The sequence below is a fragment of the Tasmannia lanceolata genome, unplaced genomic scaffold, assembly GCF_043159265.1.
Source record: "Tasmannia lanceolata isolate RefF3 unplaced genomic scaffold, GAP_Taslan_0.1 ptg000008l, whole genome shotgun sequence".
Lineage (NCBI taxonomy): Eukaryota > Viridiplantae > Streptophyta > Magnoliopsida > Canellales > Winteraceae > Tasmannia > Tasmannia lanceolata.
Window position 1 is genome coordinate 65,889,808 of NW_027518685.1, and position 8,645 is coordinate 65,898,452.

General features: G+C 38.5%; 1 pseudogene; it reads left to right on the forward strand.

The window, feature by feature from the left end:
- Positions 1-429: 429 nt before the first annotated feature.
- LOC143883182 (germin-like protein 8-2) lies at positions 430-1,353 on the forward strand (annotated as a pseudogene).
- The last annotated feature ends 7,292 nt before the right edge of the window (positions 1,354-8,645 follow it).

Sequence of the window (8,645 nt, forward strand, 5' to 3'; positions counted from 1 at the left end):
TGGAGTGAATTGGATTTTTGATTTTTTTTCCTCCATAATATGCCATTTCCTATTTTTATTCATGACGAGCTCCGTCGTGGGGCTTGCCCCATTTACTAATTCAGATCTTACCATTTCAAAACATAAAATTGGGTAGGCATTGTTTCAACTCAGATAAGTTGCATTTTTAATTTAGGTAAGAAAAGGATTGTTTCAACTTTCAACTAAAATGACATTTACACAGAAAAACGAGTCCGACGACTGCTTCTACTAGGATAAAAAATTAGATTAGATAGCGTAGTTGTTAAAACATATATTGATTTGCTAGTAACAAGACCATTTCCATGAAATCACATGACCCTTAAGCCATGCATCTCTCTCTCCTTCTCCCTATAAATATGCACCCTTTCTAAGCTTCTTTCACACCATCAAAACATTTGCACCCAATATTCTTCTTTAGGTTGATAAAATGGAGATGGCTACTCCCCTCCTTGTACTTGTACTCCTTTCCTTGGCATCTTCTCTTACCTTTGCCGATGATGCCAGTCCTCTACAGGACTTTTGTGTTGCTGACAATATGTCTCCAGGTACAAATGCTTTTTTATTTTATTTCTCAATTTAACTTCCATTAGTATCATGATAATCACGTGTTTGTGCAAACTAAATTCCATTTTTTTGTAGGTAATGTGGGGTTTGGCTAGATGACTTAAGAAATATTGTTTTTGCATTTACTTTGTGTGTGGAGACCGGCCCTACGTGCATGGGTTATGTTTTTTTTCTATTGTGCTGATCTTTTTATGATGTTTTTCCTTCTCAGTGTTAGTCAATGGCGTGGTTTGCAAGGACCCAATGCTCGCTCAAGCAAGCGATTTCTTCTTCCCAGGGCTTGACATGCCACGCGACACAAATAACCGAGTTGGGTCCAATGTGACCGCAGTGAACGTGGTCCAAATACCAGGACTCAACACTCTTGGCATCTCCATGGCTCGCATAGACTTTGCACCCTATGGACTAAACCCTCCCCACACACACCCAAGGGGCACTGAGATGATTGTAGTTCAAGAGGGCACCCTCCTCGTTGGTTTCGTCACCTCCAACCTTGCAAATGGCGAAAATCGGCTCATATGAAAGGTCCTCAATAAGGGTGATGTGTTTGTATTTCCAATAGGTCTCATTCACTTCCAATTCAATGTTGGAAAGACCAATGCGGTGGCCATTGCCGCTCTGGCAAGTCAGAACCCAGGTGTGATCACCATAGCTAATGCCGTCTTCGGATCAAACCTGCCCATCTCCGACGATGTTCTTGCCAAGGCCTTCCAACTTGACAAGAAAGTAGTTGATTTTCTTCAGGCACAGTTCGGGCCCAAAAACTAGATAACTACTGACAGGGATCCCATTCATTAACTACCATAGTGTATTTGAATAAGCAAACTTGATGTTTGCATTTCTTAAAGTAGTAATAATAATACAGTTTGAGTATGTCACTGGGGAAATCAAGGGATTGATTCACTCTACAATCTTGTTTTTCATGAATTCGTCTCTCTCTCTCTCTCTCTCACACACACACACACACACACAGACACACACACCCCGATCCGAGATCCAGGCCGGGCAAGTGACGGTGCTGCATACCTACAACGCGAACCTTACAATCTTGTTGTTGAATTTGAGAACCAAATACTTAACTCAAGAAAACAATAAAAGAACTTTTATTGAAGGAGAAAATAAGAACACTAAATTATGGTGAAATTTTTTTCTGATAAAAAATACTGTTTCATAACTCTATTCCAATTATTAATAAAATAAGTACAACATAGAGCTGCTCCTTTGTTCGGTGAACAGCCATATGACCATACGTTTCTTGACTTTCATGCTTGTAGTAGAACTCCTCCTAACACTATGACTCTTTAAAGGATAAGAATAAACAAATACTACTTCACACTAGGAACTCATGACCGACTCAAACTCTATAAGATAAAGTTAAACTAGACTTGGGTGGACTTGGGTGGGCCCCACATTGTTTAAAATTACTTTCCAACACGCCCCCTAATTCAAACTAGGTGAATGATTGTACTCCCATCATGTGATGAAATTTCTTGAACTTTTTTTCTGGCAAAACTTTGGTGAAAATATCCTCCACTTGATCTTCAGTGTTGCAATGTTTTAGTTCTAGTTCTTCTTTGGCTGTGACTTCTCTAATGAAATGGTGACGAATTTCAATGTGCTTCGTCCTCCCTTGAAGAACTAGATTCCTTGTCAAGGCAATTGTGGATTTGTTGTCACAAAATATCCACGCAGGCCAGCTTTCTTCGTCTTTCAAATCACGCAAAATCCTTCGTAGTTAAATTGCTTGAAAAGTGGTAGTTGTGGCAGCGATATACTCGGCTTCCGTGCTTGAGAGCACCGTAGTGAGTTGCTTCTTAGATGCCCAAGCTATGACACCCGATCCAAGGCTAAAACAATAGCCCGTTGTGCTTTTCCGATCATCTATGAAACCTGCCAAATCACTATGAGAAAACTAAATCAATTTGTAGTTAGTGGCCTTTGACTACACAATACCAAAATCGATTGTGCCTTGGATGTATCTTATAATTCTCCTTGCTGTCCCAAAATGATGCTTGCTTGGACTGTGGATAAATCTGGAAATAATGCTAATTGCAAACATAATATCTGGCCTTGTATGTGTTAGATAAATCAAACCACCAGCTATGCTTCTAAAATTCTTCTCGTCTGCTTTTTCAACCTCATCTTGTAAAGTGAGTTTCTCATTAGTATTGATAGGTGTTTATGTAGGTGTATAATTTGTCATACCAAAATTTTACAACAAATCCAAACATACTTTTTATGAAATATGAAATTTGATTAGGTCCTTGAATAACTTCAATTCCAAGAAAATAATGCAATAGATTCAAATCTAACATTTCAAAAAATTTCAACATGCTCTCTTTAAATTCCTTAACCATATCAAGAGAACTCCCAGTGTCTACCATGTCATCGACATATAAACAAACAAATATGATATCATCACCATGAATTTTAACATAAAGAGTTGGTTCACTAGCACTCTTTTGAAATGAGCTTTCAAGAAAATACCTGTAAATTTTACTATACCATGCTCTTAGTGCTTGTTTGAGCACATAGAGTGCCTTCTTCAATTTGTACAGTTTATGCTCCATGCCTTTGATTTCAAAGACTTGAGGTTGATCCACATACACTTATTCCTCAAGTTCTCCATTTAGAAAAGCTAATTACACATCAAGCTGAAAAACTTGCCAATTCTTTTGAGCAGTTAAAGCCAAATTTTTTGTAATAGTATCCATTCTAGCCACAAGTGCAAATGTTTCAAAGAAATTAATACTTGGCTTTTGGGAATAATCCTTTGCAACTAACCAAGCTTTATGCCTTTGGAGAGAACCATCGGCATTGAACTTGGACTTGTAGATCCACTTAAGTCCAATTGCTTTTTTATTTGGAGGCAAATCCACCAATGTCCAAGTGTTGTTTTTAGTAATTGCATCAATCCCTTCCTTCATTGCTTCACACCATTATTTCTTGTAGGGAATTTACCGAGTAGAACTCAACCCTAAAAGCTAGCTGTTAGAGGGAGGGTGCTCATTCCCTCATAACCCATCCACATCCATCTCACATGTCCGATGTGGGACTATTGCTTTTGCGTGGAACCCTAACAATATCCCCCCTCCACGCGGAAGCAACGTGGACAATCTCGCCCCTCCACGTGGCGGCAACATGGGAACTACGAGATCTTCTCCGAGGGAATTCCACCGTCCTCGGAGGCACACTGGGGTTAGCGAGATCTTCTCGGGTTACCACGCCCTAGCTCTGATACCACTTGCAGGGAATTTATAGAGTAGAACTCACCCCTAAATGCTAGCTGTTAGAGGGAGGGTGCTGATTCCCTTATAACCCATCCACATCCATCTCACATGTTTGATGTGAGACTATCTGTCACGCCCCGAACCCAAAATCCGAGGTCCGGCGCACGTGACAGCCGCCGCACACCGGTAGGGTCGCCCCCACAAGCATGCAAGGCTTCTTCACAACCAACTATTCTCAATATTTAGAGCGACTAATAAAAGTGGAAATTTTAGTTTCAATTAAAGCTCATACGAAATACATATATAGGTCCAAAAGTCTAAATCCACAATAAAACAACAAACGCTTCTAAACTGGAAATAATGAAAGAAAGCAAGAAATGTCTTAGGTTCCAATCCAAGTGCTTGAATTCCTCAGCAAGTCTATTGCCGCTCCTCTGTATCTGAAAATTGTTAAACCACATAATGAGCTAACAGCCCAGCCGGTTTTCCAAATCCAAGTCAGTTAATAGGAAAACGAAAACATGCTGGTGCGGAAAAGAAGTAACATGCCATAAAATTTAGCCAATGCAGAAATTGATAAGAAGCAAGAAAATCATTTCTACATAAGTTACATAAGAAAAATACATTCTTTTACTAAAAACGGTTCCAACCACTCGGTTATGCAGTTTTCCACTTTGAAATCAATGACAAAGAATATATATTTTCAAACACTTGGTTTTGCATTTTTCCACTTGGAAATCAAATACTTAACAGTCTTCTCTGTGGCCAATTTCCAACCTTATTGGCAAGTAGCGTAGCCCAAGGCGAACACTCGTTCGAAAGTAGCGTAGCCCAAGGCGAACACTCGTTCGCAGGACTCACAGGTCCAAAAGCGCGCAATATCACAATATCAATAGCCAGAGGACTCCCTACTGGCCGCCCGAGATCAACCTTACGGGCAATTAAACTCGACCGGTCTACGTGATCACGTCCAGTGTACTCACCCACTGGCAGGTTGGGCACTAGATCCCCACCAGAGATCAACCTTACTGGCGGAATCGATTCCATACCAATACTGTTTACAAATATAGAGAAAAGCAATTTAATGTTTTCAATACCGTGCCATAAATTTTTTTGAAGACGTTTCAAACCATTGGGGGCTCCCCCGTTCCAAACCATTGAAACCATATGATATATAGAATGCTTTCCAATAGTGTTTCATGAATTTGAGTTTCCAAAATCATGTTAGTCACAAAGCTCTTTTTTTGTATAAATAAGAAAGCATGTTAAGACTAAAGCATTTCATGGATAATGACAATTCAACCATTTAGTATGACATGCTAAAAGATATCAGTGAGAAACCTTTCCAAAGAAGTTCCATATAATGGACTGTAATAAAAGCTTGCAACAATTCTAAGTATATGAAATATACGTAATACACTGACATAGGGTAGGATCACCTACTTTAAGCGTAATCTCCAGAAATTTCCTTTTGAAAGGTTGAGGCCAAGACCCAAGAGTAGATCCTTCTAAACAGTAGAGAGACGAGAAGTAGTGTAAATTCTACAATCCTTTGTTTGGAGACATAACTCCTAGCCCGAGAAATATGGACAGAAGATGGTTCCGGATCCTTGAAAACAAATGGGGCAGTGGGTATCTTCAACGCTAGACTCTTGACGTGATCTACTTGGCAACAAAGGGCAACAAATAAAATAGTTGTTCTAGGCTTAACACATGAAGTAAGGGAAAGGATTTTAAGGGAAAATTTGATCTTTCAGGGGAGGTTTAGGTAGCTAAGGCATTTGATGGCTCAAACTCTATGCTGGATTTTGCGGAAGAACATGCAATGAAGACCCATAGGACTTCGATCCGAGAAGCAACAACAAAATGAACCCACGACAGCCCATGCACTCCCTTTTTTTTTTGTGTTAAAAGAAGCCCAATAGTCAAAGCCAATTCCCACAAGAGAAATAATCTTCACATGATCAACGAACTGCCCTTGATCAAGGAGGCTCACGGTAGAGACTCGACTGAAAAATTAATTAATCATCAAGAATAGGTGATTCCATCAAGATATTCATCTCATATGATTAGGAAGAACTCCCTTCTACATCTAAATTCGAAACTAAAAGAAACAGTACCTCAAGCCATTCTTGGATGAGTTTTATGATCTTCAAAGGAAGTAATCCATTAGCCCTTTAATGAGATGACCACCCCACAACTTCAATTGTTCACGAGCATTTGATGTCTTCAAGAGATCTAGTGTAAACAATGTGAAAATGGATGAATGAATTCTCTCAATGGTTTCCAAAAGCAAACTCTGCCTTCCTAATCTCTCAATACTTATATAGAGGAATAGATTTATGTTACAATTGTTAGCCTAATGAGAAAGAATCTTGGCACTCCAAATTGGTAGGTTGTAATTGTATTGCCAAGAGTGAATGGGTCAATGAAGGAAACTTGCCTATGACCGACCATTCCAACTTTAATTTCTAGCTATATTAGCCCAAAAATCCTATATGGAAGTTACTTCCAATAAGGGATAGAGAGGTGAAAGATTACTAAAAAAATGGAATCTCATCCCACATGAAAATAGTAACATGCCACTCCAATTAGCCTAGAATCTTCTCCTTTCTAATTTGCCCAAATGCCCAATTGATTCTTACTGGAATTAGTCCAATTTGTGGTTCACATGCCCTTTTTATAAGGAAAACATCAAAAAGAAAGTTGACCGACCCACATATAAATAGTAACTTTGCTTTCCCAAACATAGTCTTACTATGTAAATCATGTTCCACTTCTTATATTGGATACAAATCCAAAGAAAACTAGGCTTCTTATAATAGACCCAGTCTCATTCGATCCCTCCGCAACTATCTGCAATCCAAATTAGAAATCGACCCTTGATAAAATAAAATACCATAGCAATAATTTAGAAATAAGATGTGCTATTTGACTCTAATCTCAACCATCCAAACATCCATATTACTCATCTATTTAACTGATAAAAACACCCCATTTCAAAGATCATAAGCTCAATTGTGATAACAACGCCCATTCCAAGCAATTAATCCTAATCTTGATATTGGTAACGACACCCATTAGAGAAATAGAAAAAAAGGCTATAAGTTCAATTTGATATTAACACCCATTTCAAGCAATTAAAACATGTTCAAGCATTGGGGCTGGGTGTTACATCATTACCCCCTTTAAAGAATTTCGTCCTTGAAATTCACATACAGTAGTAGTTTTTTTTTTTTTTTTTTTTTTCTCAACGATTTCCAAACTGAAACTTAACACTTGAAACAATGCACCTCCACAGACTTGATTCTTCCCTATCTACCATGCTTACTTGCTGATCACAAGTGAGATTGACATTGGTGAAAAGAACCAACCTCACCAGGCTTCCGCTGCGCACTCTACTCAATGGAACCTTCTCTTTTATTTATTATCGATAAATAAACATGTATAAGAAAATAAGACCAACACAAACTACAATACACAGCCAAAAGGGAACCACTCTCAACTTCCAAGTCACGTCCCTGGGACAAATAAATAGCTCGAATTATCTCACACCAGCACAACTAGTTCTCATGATAGACCTAGTGCCTTTTGGGAAAACGAGCTCACCATATTGTCCCACGCCAGCATGGTTAACTCACACGCCTAACCAAAGGTTCCTAGTCCACATGAACTGACTCTACTTCTCTTTTTGAGCACACTAAATCTCATATCGAAAATAAGTGATCTTGGAATGTACGAGTTCATCATCACGTCCTCCCTGTTACTCGATGTTGATTTTCATTGTCCTCAATTTAAATTATAGTTGTCTCTGAATATAAGTCTTACTTTTCATTGAAACAACTCACATAACCATGGTCGGTAGCTACTTGATTCACCCACCGTCAATTTAAAATTTTTACATCTTCAATACCGTAAGATTTGCCGATAACTGTTTATTTGGTAACTGCTTATCTTCTATTCCGGCTACTTGAGATTTTCACACAATTAATCTGTCTTCAATTAATCAATAAATGTTAAATAATTCCTATGTAGATTGAAAGACTCATCTAAATATCGTATTTTATCCTCTAGTTTCCCAAAATTCAACCATTCAAAGACTCGTCTCAAAATCATATTTTATTCTCTCATTTCCTAAAAGTCATCCATTGTATTTTCATAGCGTACAGGATCATAAGCCTAAGCTCCGAGAGTTCGTAAAATCATAAGTGGTACCTTAACAATTCTCAAAGTCATTATTAAGTTCTCCAAAAATTTCTCGAGGGTCTAAATTAGATTCCTAGAGTCTACAACACAATAAATTAAGCTCTCACACCAGGCAAGTAATGACTAACATTCCACTACTTTCCAAGTCATATTCCAAAATCCACAATATCACAAGCCGAGCTCTAAGAGACCTATGAAAAACTTGAATGGCGCTAACATCTTAATTTCAAACTTTCAAACTTCCTAAGGATCTAAAGCCTAAGCTCTGATACCACTTTAACTGTCATGCCCCGAACCCAAAATCCGGGGTCCGGCGCACGTGACAGCCGCCGCACACCGGTAGGGTCGCCCCCACAAGCATGCAAGGCTTCTTCACAACCAACTATTCTCAATATTTAGAGCGACTAATAAAAGCGGAAATTTTAGTCTCAATTAAAGCTCAAACGAAATACATATATAGGTCCAAAAGTCTAAATCCACAATAAAACAACAAACGCTTCTAAACTGGAAATAATGAAAGAAAGCAAGAAATGTCTTAGGTTCCAATCCAAGTGCTTAAATTCCTCAGCAAGTCTACTGCCGCTCCTCTGTATCTGAAAATTGTTAAACCACATAATGAGCTAA